This window comes from Chiroxiphia lanceolata, chromosome 9, assembly GCF_009829145.1.
Source record: "Chiroxiphia lanceolata isolate bChiLan1 chromosome 9, bChiLan1.pri, whole genome shotgun sequence".
Taxonomy (NCBI): domain Eukaryota; kingdom Metazoa; phylum Chordata; class Aves; order Passeriformes; family Pipridae; genus Chiroxiphia; species Chiroxiphia lanceolata.
Window position 1 is genome coordinate 28,189,383 of NC_045645.1, and position 14,740 is coordinate 28,204,122.

Below are 14,740 nucleotides of genomic sequence, written 5' to 3' on the forward strand. Positions count from 1 at the left end.
TGCAAAAAATGTGTTCACATTGGAGTGTAAAATATTGACTTGCTTGACAGGCATATCTCTGAAGTTTAGTGAATTACATGCAAAAATAGAATTGAATGACAATACCTACTAGAAGCATTTGAATGAGGGGGGGCTATCTGGGAATGGCTCTAGAGAAAAACTGGCTCCAAATGGATCAGCCACTGATTAACATATACATGTAGAGCATCATGAGACAGAATTCTTCCTGATAAATCAGTAGCTGGGATTCCTTGCACCTGAAAGGCAGTGGGGGAATAAGGCACAGCTAAATTCATGAAGGCTTTTGGAGCTGCAGGACACAGGGAGTTGGGAGCAGTTAGGATTGTTTCTATCCCCACACCCAGGTTTAACAAACCATGGGGTTTGTCTTCACGTGTGTTTTGAAAGAAGCATTAGCAAACCCTATAAGGTATGTGGAGGTTTTAAAGGGCTACATGCATGTTTTTATGATTTAGAGAATGCCAAGGGGTAAAATGGTATTTGTACCAGGGAAGAAGTGTTTACATCTGCTTAATGCTTGGTAATTGAGTCTCTAAATAAAAATTAAAATGGATATTTAACTACAATTACTGAAACAATTACATGGAGTAATTGAACTGATGGGAATGACTTCCCACAAAGGAATTCTAATTGATCTTTCAGCCATAAAATACATGTGGAAAAAAAATGGCATATTAAATTTAAAGAAATACCGGAGACTTGAAAGATGTTATTTCTGAACTCGTAAAAAACAATCAGAGCAAAGAAATGACTTAGTGTCTACTTTCAGACTTCACACAGTAAAACAGTCATGTTTAATATGTTATGATGGAGACAAAGGTTTTTCTCCTCCATCAGTTTTCAACTAGTTTTGCTTAATTTCGTTTAGTGTGTGGAAAAAGGAACATGGCTGTTAAATAGTGAGTTGTCACGTGGGCTATAAAATCAATAAAGGAAGAGTCAAAGCTGGTTTCCTTAGGTAGTATTTAAAAAAAAGAAAAAGCAGCAGACTGGGCACACTGACTTGACCATTCCTGATTGCCCCCAGTAGGAATAAAGATGAGCAGGGCAAAATGCTGAACACTAATTCGGTGACCAATGTAGTGGGCAATTTTAGAAAGCTGTCCCAGCTCTGCCTTGGCTTGCTCACATCTTAACAGGATTTTCAGGTCTTCAAAATTGTTTCAATTACTTATTCAGTGATTTATTCAAGGATAAAAGAGCCAAGACTTCCTAGCACTGCATGCCCTGCACAGTCTTGTGCAGTATTTAAACAGAAGTGCTGTTCCTGTGTATGCTCTCACTTTATTTGTTGATTTGATGGACCTTAATGCTATATATGTGTCTGTATTTATGTGTGTATATATTTATAGTTTAAGGCTTGATGAGATAAGCAGTTGATGAAATGGTTGGGGGAAGCTTAACATTTGAGATATAAAAGGAAGAAGTAAATTGATTTATTGTACTGTTGTTAAATTACATACACATTTCAGTTCCTCCCCTTTTTCTGCATGCAGAATAGCTCAAAGCCAACATACCTTGCTTAAGCAATGTAATTTTGACTGTAAATCTAAGTGTTTTTTCAGTGATAATGTTTTGAAATTATGAGTTTTCTTTTTGCTTTTCACTTCCTGATTTTTTTTTTATTTTCTCTTGAGGGTCTTTCTTAACCATCCATAAAGCTGGAGCATCTTTTCGTAAGGTCCTGTTCTTTCACACCTTCCCTAAAGAAACATTTTCCTCTGCCCTTGCCCACTTGCATCCATCTATTCAGAATGCCTCCTTGAAGCAGGTTTCCCATTGCCAAATAAAAGGAGGGAACTGAAGGACTGGGGATGGATTTTGAAGCAAAATCAGGCTGTGAAACCCTGTGGCACAATGAGCAAAATGGGAGTTTCTGTCACAGGAGTTGCTGTGATGCTCTGATTGAGATGTAGCCGTGGTCAAAAGTGTTGTTAGACTGTACATCTCCATGAGGAACACTCTCCTTCAGTAGAGAGCACTGAGCTGGCTTCAGATGCCGTAGAAAACCATACTTTAGGTGCCACTGTAGAAGCAAATCCCAGGATTAGCATCTAATATGGATGATATATGTTTCTTTTCTGGACTCTTCACTCTGAAAGCTTTTAGATGACCAAAAAAAAAATCATTTTGGTAGCCTAAAACAGAACAAATGAACAATAAACTGGAAGCAGAGCCTATAGAGGAGAGAAATGGGTATTTGGTTTAGGAAATAATTCTTTTAAAATCAGACAGGCACTTCAGGTGAGAGGGAAACCGACGTGTCTGGAGCCTGATAAAATCTGTTGCAGTGGAGAGGGCACATAAAGAAGAAAAGACCCCTTTTGTCTGTTACTTTAATAAAATATTCTATTTGCATGCTTACTGGGTTGAAACATTGGCCAGTATAAACTGTAATCACTGCCGAATACGAAATCAGGTAATTTTGTGGTCTTTCCCTCTTTTTAAAAATAGATAGGGCTTTATCCTGAAATTAGCTTTATAAATCATGACTGAAGCTGTTATTGTTCTGCCTCGGCAATAGCCCTGGTGTCCTCAACCCGTATATTTTCCAGCAGTACCGTTTCCCTGCTTTAAAAAGAAAACCAAGGGCTGAAAATGCATCCAGCGCTTTGCAACTGGGATGTCCAAAAGTTGGGCGGTCTGGGTGAGATCAGACTGTCTGTGAACTCCGGTGAGCTCAGTGGAGCTATTGATAGTGGCAATGCTTTATTCCCAGCATGCTGTAATGCTGTCAGCAGCTACCACTGACCTTTTATTTCCCGTATATTATGCAGAGATTGTGTAAGAACTCAGGAATCCGAAGTTTCAATGACTTGAGAGGCATCATCTTCTCACATACTATATTTTTTTTTTCCATGTAGGAACCACAAATGTAGCAGGTTGGGCTGTGGGGGATGAGAGGGGTTTCTCAGGGCCGCAGAAATCCAAGACAGAGACTCTCCAAAAGCTTCACAAAATAAGTGAAAGCAGCAGAGATGTACAGGTGGGCTTGGCAGAACATCATGGTCAGAACTTAAGGTTTTGCTGGGTTAATTTTAGCTTTGATTGGTCTCCAGAGAGCTTTGCTGTGTTGCTACGAACTTTTGACAGTGTGGGTTTAAAGTGGCCAGGGCAGGGAAAACATGGGGCAGTGCTGATTGATGTTGGTTTTACTGCTTACAGCCACAGAGTTTGAGACTACCTGCACTGAGGATACCATGCTCCCTCCTAAACATCCCAGATTTTGCTTTTCCGTCTCTTCCTTCACACTGGCAATTGTGTGGTCAAAACTGAACTGTGTTTTTTCTGGGTTAGCTCCTGCCCTAAACATAGAGCACCAGTGCCAGCCCCAGACAGGCTTTTGGCATCCTGACTTGAGGCCAGTATTAACTAAGGAGGGGCAAATCCTCAGTGAACATGAGACCTTCTCTTAGGTGCTGGGCTTTCTTCTATTTCTTGCCTGTTCTCTCTTCCCTATTCCCTTCCTCACTTCATGATTTTCTTTCACAGGTAGTTTTGCCCTTCCCCAGCATGTTTTCCATGCTATTTAAAGATGCTCCCTGTGCAACCATTGCAACGTTACAGAATGAGGTTGTATTCTGGCTTTGAATCCTGCCACCTTTATTTCATCATTGAATAGCCATGAAACTAATTAGATACTGTGGGTCAGTATCAACATGATGAAGGACTCCTGTTGCTTTGTCAACAGCTTTGTTTTCATTTGCAACTATTTACCCACCCCTTAAGGTCTCTGCATGGCCCTGATGCAGTTACAGTTCAGGGTTGCATGTGGCTTTATCAGCACCATTCCATTTTGCTAATATACCTGGTGTCCAAGCGGGACCACTTTGGAGACCATCCTGTCCAGTGAAATATTGATTTTTCTACTGCAGTAACTGGAGCAGTGATTTCTCTTTTCCAAACATCTCCTTGTAGACTTAACCTTTCTGGCTGCCTCAGATCTGGGTGACTTGCCTGGCTTGTCACTCAGCTCAGGAGAATGATGGGATATTAATGACCAAGAAGGCAGTGTGCCTCTTTGGGAGAGAATTAATGTTTTCCAGCTGAAAGCAAGGTCTTACCTTAATAGATTCTCATGGGTAAGTACTTTGCTGTATTGAAAGTCTGCAGTCACTCAGAAAGAATCTTATTTGTGTGAATATATGGCATGTTTAGGGTGGAGTTAAGCAGCTTCCTTGGGTTTGAGCTGCAAGATTGCCTTCAGCGTAGGAATTGAGCACAGTGTTCAGAGGCACAGACAAAGGTTAGGCATTTCTTTCAAGCCTGTGGAAAAACTTCACAGCGCTGCTCAAAAATCAGCTTTTATGAAAGAGAAGTGGCATACAGCACTCCAGGACTTGCCCATTACTTGTACAGGGCTTTAGGGTGTCTTTCCCTTTTGTGGATATTCAATAACCTTCCTCTAGTCCGTGATCTCCGAGGCTGTTGGCAGGGAAGTAGGGGACAAGGTCTGTGTTTTGGAAGTGCACACTTGTCACCTTCAATTCAAACTCATTCCAGAATTCACTGCAAAGGTATTGTTTGTTGTAACCTTTGGAAGCATTTACAGCACTTCAAGGGTTGTTAGGAGGAATCTGTATTTTCAGCTGGCGTGGCTGTGGTCATATTTTTGTACCAATGGTACTTACTGTAGCAGAAGCACTGAGCTTAGTGGGATTTTGTAGGTGAGAGCACATCCTTGAAGGTTTGACTTTAATGTTATCCCTCCTCATGGGTGCTGGGATGTAAATGAAAGTGAAATATCCAACCAAGCCCTGCTGTCCTGGTGAAGACAATCTTTCTGTCTCTGGTAGGTAGATCACATTCTGCTTCTGCTCAGGACTGACAATGAGGAGAAGTGCAGCTATGCCATGTTATTTAAACTTAGGATCTTTGCAGTTAAGATGATTTTTCTGTATCTGCACATCAGAGATGCTGCCAGACCTGCCAGGCACTGCACAGTGTCTTCCTGCAGCTGCTTCCTAGGAAATCACAAAGGGATGTGAAACCTCTCATCAGTGTGCAGGACATGTTGCATGTGCAATTTTCACATGAGCCTCAAGAGTTTAAAAGCTGATACAACTTTTTTACTTGCACAGAAAAAGTGGTATCTGACTTGTCTTGGATAAAGCATTTGCAATGAATAGTGAGGAGCAATACAGAGACCTACTGGGAGTTTCCTGACTTTATCCCAGAGGTCATCACACTTCAGTAACAAGTGAATGAATAAAATGAACTTGAAAAGCTCCATTTAATTCTCTGGAGAAAGGATAAATCTGTCATTAGCAGAAATGAGTGTGCTAATTGTTTGCTTAAATATTCTTTTCCTGAACATTTTGTCTTACAACTGGCACAGAAGTCATTTAGTCAATGTTACAAAATTCAAATTCAAATTTAAATGAGCCTTGAAATTCAGGAACAGATAGGCAACTCCAACATTCATCTTTTCCTCAGAATGCCAAATTGCACTTGCTACTAGCTCTTGCTGTATCCCTTAAGAGTTTAATCCTTTCCAACCTCGGCAGTTTCCAAAGCTGCAGTTTTTCTGGTAGCTCATTTAAAGGAGTTGCTCACTGGGATGTCATCCTCTTCCTGTGTTATCTCCTGTTCAGACTGATGTGTAGATTAACTGTTCCAGCCTTTTATTTGGGTGCTATGCACATTTAGACTTTTATAACACACAAACTGGCAAAAATTGTCACGTTGCACAGGAAAATCTATAACCTGTCAGTGAAGCGTGGGCTCTCACCCCAGAGGTGTCTGAGCATCTGAGCACTGTGTGAGGTTTTTAAGAGTAGAGTTTTGAATGCTTGGGTGAGGTTCCTCTTAGCAATTTGAATCTCAAGAAGATAGCAAAAAGTGAGACTGTAGATGTGTGTACAAAGCTCTTCACGTGACTCATTTCATTGCCCAGTTAGAGGGTCCATTGCTTTCTTTTCCACGTGGGATGCCTGTGTATCATCACATACTTTCCCATGCTTGTTTCCCTGTCTGCATAATCCACCATACCTTTGGCTTTTGGTTTAAGAGTTCTTATCTGAAGCTGGAATATTAGTGGTTAGTGACACTATATTTAAGATCCTTCCTCTCTTCCAGTGGAGTCTGCTGCGAGGGCAGTTTAGGTAATGAATTAGATCATCATCTCAAGAACCTAGTTAAGAAGGCTAATATCTCCTCAGGCTAGTGAAGCAAAATGTAGTTTGGGACTGAAATTGGGTCTGACTGATAATTTGGCAAACTCAGGTCCTCAGCTGTGTGTTGTACTGTATATGACAGCAGCCTGCACTTTCCCTAGAGCCACTTTGACTGCTCTGAAGCCTGTTTGGTTCTCTTTGTATGATGTTTGCTGATACCACAAACCTTAATGCTGTTGCTTCATAAATGCACTCCTAAAATCTCAGGGAGGATGTTCCTGTTCATATCCACTTGTCTTAATGTCTGAAGCCCTTATCTGTGTGATCTTGACCTGTTGGAGTGTGTGGCTTGAGGGAGTCTGTGCTGCCCTTTCTTTCCATCACAGTTCTATGACATGTGCAACTTAGAGTCATTCAAGAACCAGGGCTGACAAAGCTTTGCAATAAGACCAAATATTGTGTGCAATATGTATCTTGAATGGAGAGAAATCTGTTCAGCAAATGCCATAGTTTTTTTTGGCTTTGATAGATGTACCCAGCACTCGTTGTACAAATAAGGCTCCTGGTGCTCGTGGGAAGTTTCACCTCTTTCAAGGTGTAGTCCATTTAAACAGAATGGATTGAAGCACTTTTTACCATAAAATGACTTTTCTTCACGTGTTCTGGGTGTCATAAAAGTTTGGACATCAACCTCCAGGCACTGGTGCATAAAGAGTCAGACATGTTACATAGTCAATGAGACATTGGATTAGGAGCCTGAACAGTGCATAATTATTTTTTCTCTTTCAGACATAAAGAATGAGTTCTTCCAAAGGCTGCAGGTTGTTACTGCTGTTGTCTTCATTAGTTTTGTAGCATTAGTAAATCTTCCTTGTGTGTACTGAATATTTTTTTCTCCAACAGTCTGATATATGGCTCTCCTTGAATTGCACAAAACCCATCTATCCCTTATTCCTGTGAGAAATCACTGTAGCTCTTTAAAACCATAAAGGTCAAAGTTTCAAAGGAGTTCTGGAGAAATCTGTTTTGCTCCCCCCTCCCATCTGAGCCCTTTTCTCAACTGATTAAGATCTCTAATGTTTTATGTCTCCTCCTTCTCTCCTTAATGTGAACAAGTTATTTAGGGTGGAGGTTTTATGGGCTGCTGTGTCAAAAGCTTTAGACAAGTCAGGAAAAAAATGTCCCCAGTGTGTAAAGACCATTATCCATAACCCTGCAAATGTCATCTGTAACTTTGAGCCATAGGGAATCCGTGGAATACAAAGGTTAAAAACCCAGTTGGCGGTTCCCATCAAGGCTGCTGTTCCCTTTATCTGTTCAGCAGAGGGAGATATAGATCTTTAGTGGAATGCTAGTGTTGAGATAGATATATATATATAAAGTAGTGCAGTTGGTGTGAGTAAGAGATGAAAATCAGTGGCTGAAGCAGGGTATAGTCTTTCCTGCAGAGCTCTGTCAAAATATTTCAAGTGCTGACCTGAAACCCTCTGCTGTCACATCCCTGAGCCTTTCCTTGGTAGAAGGAAAAGTAGAAGGTGCTTACTGTGCTGTTGGTTTTGCCAGAGATTAGGCTCAGGCTACTAGACATATTCAATCTAATCTCAGATCTTTAATTCAGTTTTCGTGAAGTGGACCTTTCTCGTGATGCTCCTTTTATCATCCAGTGTGCTAAACAGAACACTGTTGGGCATTTTCCTTCTTCTCAAAGCTGTGCTCCCTGTTTGTTTAAATGAAAACCTGGGCTGGATTTGTGTTGGATTCCCTAAATATGATTTTTGGAGGCTGTTGCCCATCATCTATTGCAGTGTAGGAAGATGAGATTAAGTTGTCATCCCCAAATACCCAGGTGCCTTGCTCTGCTTTAGAAACTTGCTTTCATCTCCTCACTAACATCACGGGCACTGTGGCCTCCTCACTTTAAAGGTGGGGGGTTTTTTTAAGATTTTGCCACCAGCAAAATGATTCATACAGACCTTGCTTAATCTTGTATAGTCTTCAGAGCACACAGGGGAGGCTTTGACCTACAGGGAAAATATCTATTGAATGCTTTTCTGAAGTTCAGTCCCTTTTTGGGTGGCTGTTGCATGTTTGTCACCTCTCAAGACGGGGTGTGCAGGAGCTCCCCAGGAGTCTGGTGCCACTGTGTGTCAGACCACTTGTCTAGACAGAGCTCTACTAGCAAATATAAATGAAGTACAGATTCCCAAATCATCTTGGGCACACACGTGAAATACAAAATAAGGGCATTTTTCCACTTTGCTGCTGTGGACCGGAGCACTGCTTCTAGAAGAGATTGCTGAGATTTCCCCAGGGCAGCAGAAAATGGTTATTCAGAGAAAAACTGTTCCTTCACTGCAAAGGAAACTCCAGGTAAAAAGAGGAAAAAGCAAATGCATCAAATGAGTAATTTTGTCTTAGTTATGGAAACAAAGTGCTTGCAGTTTCTGCTGGAACAAAAAATTGTGAATACAAAGCCATATCCAGCAAACATTTTAACTTGCCCGTGCTAATGGCTGTTGGGAGAAATTTTTCTTGTTTTATTGGAGCTTTTTTGAAAAGGAAAGTATAGACAGGAAAAATAAAAAGTACCAGTTAGCTTTACCTGTGCCTGCAGTGTTCTACAGGGAGACATTGGGGTGAAATGGATTTATTTCTGCTGTCTCCTCCTCATGTGATTTGTCATGCTGCAAGAGGCAAACAGCACACTGCATTCTTCAGCAAGATGCTCCAGATAGTTTTGTCTGCAAAGGTTCTTTGCTTCAGGCTGTATCAAACCCATTTTTAATCTCTTTCCTTTACAGTAAGGGAAATGGTTTGTGCAGAGGGCACTGATGTCAACTCACTGTTGTTGATATTATCTAATTTCTTCAGAAAATTCTTGTGCTAATTTTTAGTGCAGGGCTTTGTTCCCTTGAATTCAAGTCCACTTTTTCCTGTCCCTAAAGTGTTGTCATCTCTTTTCTTTTCCCAGAGCATCTATTTCCTTTATGTAGTTGAAAATATCACACTATCTTCTTTCCCAGAAATGGCTTGTGATAGGCCAAAGCCTGCACTGATCAGATCCCATCCCAGTATTACTCTGTCAAGTGAGATAAATCTCTTGGCTGGAAGGCTTCCTCACCATTCTTTGTCAAATGCCCAAATGCCACCCAGCATTTCTGTTGCTATAATAAAGACCCTTTTTTTTCCTCCCCACACTTTCTTCTGCCCTAGAAGAGACACGGGATTAAAAATAGTCTTTTTTTTTGTGGTCCCTGCCTGAATCCAACTTACCTTGTTGAGTGGGATTATTCCCAAAGGTGGAGCGTTCAGTTGTCCTACGTCCCCAGTCTTCTCTCAAGAGCAATTGGATGTTCAAACTGCCTCTCTGCTGCAGGGAAGATTAAATCTCCACCCCAAACTTTTTGAAAAAAGCCACCTCAGCCACGTGAAGGTCTGCAAGTGCTGCTGTGTGGTATCACAGGCTTGGCAGCAGTTACAGTTCAGCAGTTCTCAGTGAACTGAAGGAGAGCTAAGGTTGTATGGCAGTGCTTCATGCCACCCCCACCATGTGGGTGTAGATAGACAGAACCTGAAAGGTCTGAGAAGCCAGAAATTTGTGCAGCAAAACACAGCCTAAACATTAATGCTGTAATGCTGAGAGGTGGGCTAATGCCTTTCTTTCCTTATGTCAATAGCAAAGAGCTTAAGCAAATTTGGATTAAAAACAAGTTCTCCCTAATCCTTTGACATAAAAGCACTTTTCAAGACAGCTGAGGGAAGAGTCTGTAGAATTGTCTTTGGGTGTGCTCAGAGCTTCACTAAGCAGGGTTCTTGAATGCAATTATTTAACTTGGAAGTTGAATCCAGCTTTGCAGTTGTCCCTTCCCTGAGTGGGCAGTTGGACTGGCTGGATTCCAGAGGTCCCATCCAACCTACAGTATTCCATGACTTTCAGGGCCCTGGAGCAAAAATGGATTTCTAACAGAAATTGCATTCTGTGTAGGATTAAGTTTCAGTTTGAGCTTCCCCATAATTAAATCCTGAGTTGTCTTTTTACCAGCCTTTGATATTGCTGCCTTGGCAGGGAGGCTCCTACACAGGTATGTGGAAGATCCACTGAAGAGGTTCCACTTTCTCATTAATAGCCCCTTAGTTAGTCTCTGAGTAACTGCAGCTTGGGACATGACTTTTGTAGGTCTCCTCTCAAATTAAAGGAAATGTTTTCAAGCATTTGATTTTCAAGGTCTGGGTTCTGATAGCAGCTGTCTGTCTTTTCTCAAGTGTTTGAGAAAGCAGCACTTGTTTACATGGCCCTTGTTCAGGTTTCTCTAAGGACCAAAGCATCTAATGTGCCAAGTCATCTTCAGTGTACTCTATTGCAGAACAGTGATTTGAGGTTTATTTTTAAATCAGGATGTTTTTCCCTTTTATCTCCTTCCTCTTTCTCCTCACTAAGAGAAGAAGAAAAGTTTTTTTTTCTTCCTGGTGAAAACTGAGGTTTCATGTGAGCCTCCTGATTCTATTTCCATTTTTAGTCCAGCCAAAGACTTTACCTCAGAGGATTCCTTTTTTTTACAGCAAGAAATCACACTGAGCTTGGCTGAGAAAGAGGCTCTTGGTTAACCCTTCTTGATGTTAGACTTCTTTTGTTCTACTGCTTGTTTATCCATGTTCAACAGATATTGAAGATGACTTGTCCCCTCTTGCATGGCACACCACTTAGGGGAATAACAATGGGTACTCTTCCCTTTCACCCAGAGACACTCAAAACAAGCTTTGATTTGAACCACTGGACTCTGGACACTTGAAGGCATAAGGATGTGATTATATTTTCCTGCTAAGCAAGTTGCCTGGATACAATTCTAGGTAGCTCTGAAAGCTTCATTCTGTCTACTCAGTGTGCTGAGTGATCTTGCTTACGCTTGGTATACAAAGGAGAAATGAGTGAAAGATCAATTTTTACAGGTAGATGTTTAAATATAAAAAATTGGATTTCAGCTAACCCCCTTCAATGTTTATTGAGTGATGCAGGCTTCCTTCAGGATCTCTGAAATAACTTTTTTAACCACTGATAGTAAAAAATGAAATGCTACAAAATCATGCTTCTTGTCTTTCATTCAGATTAAAGGCATTTTGTGGGCTTGTTTTATACCCATTTATTTTGTTGCTCTGTTGGTTTCTCCAGGATAATCTCATTGGTGGTGAGCAGAGGTATCTTGCACCAAATTTGCTCTGACTCTGTCTTGTTAAACAAGTCATTTAAATACACCCCTCAGACTATAAATGTCTCCTACTCTTACTTCTGATGTACAGTTTCGTGGACAAAAACAAGGCAGCTTTGATCCAAGCTTAGAGTTCGTATAGAGGAAAACAAATAGTTGAAGATGAGGGAACCATAAGCTGAGAATTACTCATGAATTACTAGATGCAACAAATCAGATCATCATGGCCAGAGAAGCACAAGAGAAACATTAAAGATTAGGCTCCAGCCTGGGCTTCTGTTTTAGTAAAACAACTGTAGCATGAGTGTGCAGGACTGCAGGCTGTAGCCAGAGCATTAATGTATGAAATTATTTTGACCTTTAAGTTTGATGTTGAAGATCTATGTTATTTTTTTAAAGAAGTCCAAAATGTGCTTTGATCACAGAATACTTCCACCAGACTGCTTAAATAACATCTATCTGCCCACCCCAACAGCTTTTGGTTTTGAATGCAGGCATCTTGTCTGTAATAGTCATCTGCTGTGTAACAATGAGCACCACTTATATTTTCAAGTCTAGAAGGACTGAAAACCCCAAGTAATGTAAATTGCTTATTTTGTTAATGGGTCAATAATCTAAATATTGAACAGTTGAAAAAAGTGCATTTTTAAGTGATTGAAATAAGAAAAATGGGCATTGATTCTCCAGCAATTTAGTTTTCCAGAGGAGAGCCACAGAACCTTTGTATGCAGCTCTTGGGGCTTTCTAGTTGTTACATCCTTTGAATATAAAACTGTTGCATTGCAGGTAAATTTTTGGTTTGCTGTCCTTGGCTTCATGTCCCTTCGAGTAAGTGGTTCTTGGTCAAGAAAAGCCTTGAGGGGTCTTGTGAATTAGCTTATGCTGGTTCATGTTCGTGGTGAAGGGGGGGGGGAAGCAAGTGACCTGGAAGATGAATGTTACCTGGAATTGCTGGGTACCTGGAGAGCTGGATTGCTCTGCTCTCTGCTTTCTGTGTGCTGGTACTCAGGGAAAGGTAAAACTGCTGCTGGGTGATGCTCTTGTCCTAACCTGTGCTGCTCTTTGTGGAGCTGCTGCTCATCAGCACCCAGTAAGAGCTTTACAATAGGGGGTGTTGAACCCAAAGCCCGCTTGTAACAGCTTTTTTCTGAATTTTATTAACAAATCTAAGTGTAAGAAAAATCCCTTCTGGAAAAAACAGACTGTCTTTTTTTTATTTTGTTTAAGCAACTAAAATCCAAGATCATTTCTAAACAATTCTGAGATTACCCAAGGTGCTGCTGGCTCCATTAGCAATTCCCAGCTCTTTTTTTTTAAAAAAAAATTCTTAAACCTGATTTCCTATGACAATGTAATCACATCATCAGTTCATTTGCTGCATCCCCACCCCTGCAACCGAGCTGAATCCAAGAACTGAGACTGAGGAGGTGCTGATCTCTTCACCTTGTTCATCACAAACCCGTCCCTCTCTTTCGCCCTGTTCCTGCCGGCTGGAGCCTTGTGAATTTATGAGCTGCTGAGCAGTGAGGGATGCCATCCTTTGCTGACACGGGTTATATTTGCTGAAGAGAGCTCTCGGAAGTTTGGAGAAGTCTGAATTCTTGATGAGTTGTCACTAGATGGCTCAAAGGTGAAGGCAGCGGCATCTTAAGGGAAGTAAACCGAGCGTTCTGGAAAAGCGCTATTTAAAAACTCAGGCTTGTGGTCAGGCACCTCTCAGCAGCAGTGGCAGAGCTTAGCTGCCCTTTTTGCCTTCTGGGATCACTTAAAAATATATATATATAAAAAAGAAAATATGACCTGCCAGCAAACATTTGAATTCAGAAGGTGCAACAGCAGAATTCTGTCGGGCTCAGCTTCTGCGGTGACGTTGAGCTAGATGAGAATTGCTCTGGAGTGTTTAATTTGTTATGGTATAATATACATGTTCTTTCCCGTTATTTCATAAATATTTAAATTAAGCCTGAATGCAGAACAAAAGGGATCTGTTGCTGCCCAAGGGTTGGGCACGAGGCTTTTCACTGTGCAATTGTCAATTCCAGGATGAAATTGTTCTAAGTGAGTTTTCTGGTCGGGGTGAAAACTGTAGAGCTAAAAAAAAAAAACAAACGCAGAAGTACGATTTTAATGCTAATTTTGAGGAGCAAACAAGGAGCAAATATTCCTGTGTAAATTACCCCTGTGTTGCTGGTTAGCAGTGGAGTACACTCCGTGATCTGCCAGGGATGCCAAGGGTAGGAGCCAGTGGTGGGATGCTGGATGGGCTTATAGGCTCCTGTGGAGTTCAGAAAGTGTTTGATTCCCCTCATTGCTCATTCCATTTTTCTTTTCCTTATTCCCTCTGTTCTATTTCCTTACCTTCAGCTGAGAATAGTTAATTCTCTGAGCTTCCCAGAGCACCCAGCTGCCTCACCTCAGACATCCTGGTGTGCCAGGGATGCTGCCCATCCCGGACAATTTCAACTCATCCAACCCCACCGGGCAAAGCTGCCGCTGGGGTACCTGGGAGTTGTATTTTTCTCATTTAACTTCACTTTTGGGCTCTTTGCTTCCTCAGCAGATGGCATTTTTATCATGTTTTTGCAAAGTCCATATGGCCTGCAAGAGAGAGTCTCTCCCTTGATTGTAAAACATGACCACCTGTTCTGATTTTAATGAATGCAGTGAGCATCCGTCTTCATATATCTACTTAAAAATAGCTGCTTCAATTGAATTTAAAAAAAAAAATAAATAAATAAAAACCTCAATTGGGCACCAACACTTCGTCTGCTGAAATAATCAATTAATAATTAAGTGGCTAATTTTAGAACCCACTGGCCTTGCCCATTCCCTTGGACTCGTGGTGATGAGAGCAGACAGTGATTGATTGCCCTGCCGATGCCGAGAGGCTCACGCAGGGCTGGGGCCAGATGCCGGCGGGCTTCGAGCTGTTTATTGGGATATTTAGAAGGTGAATGCAACTTCGTGGCTCTGCACTGCAAATGGACTTGTCTTCCCTGCTGCTGCTCTCTCCTCTCTGCATTGCTCACACGCAGCCATCCGCAGGTACCCCTTTCCCTGCCACCTTCTGAAGGATAAAAATCTGGTGCTTAAAAAAGATGCCCTAATGATGGGCCAGCTGGAGAGGACGTTGAAACTGTAAGCAAAAATAGACTTGAAAGGCTTATCCACTAACTGGCTCTTAATAGAAAGGCCTGCTAGAATCATTGTGCTCATTAAAATAACAATTGCCAGTTAACTGTTTCACAGCTCCCACAGGTCTGTTGTATGGATGAGAAACTGTGGAGTTTTTTGGCTCGAGCTTTCAGAGAAATAGAAGGGACCAAGATGCCCAAATCTTGTTAGAGGAGTGTTGATGCTGAATTCAAAGTCCATTTGAAAAGTAACTCCTTATTCAAT

General features: G+C 41.4%; 1 protein-coding gene and 1 long non-coding RNA gene across 2 annotated transcripts in view; one reads left to right on the forward strand and one right to left on the reverse strand.

Moving 5' to 3' along the window:
- Window positions 1–14,740, forward strand: part of COP1 (COP1 E3 ubiquitin ligase) — a 123,641-nt gene that overhangs the window by 70,186 nt on the left and 38,715 nt on the right. The gene's annotated exons all lie outside the window — the stretch shown is intronic.
- Window positions 4,863–6,509, reverse strand: LOC116790929. The gene is made up of 2 exons (XR_004358539.1): window positions 6,364–6,509; window positions 4,863–4,985 (listed from the first exon to the last, which is right to left on the reverse strand). It is a non-coding gene; the product is annotated as an uncharacterized LOC116790929 (long non-coding RNA).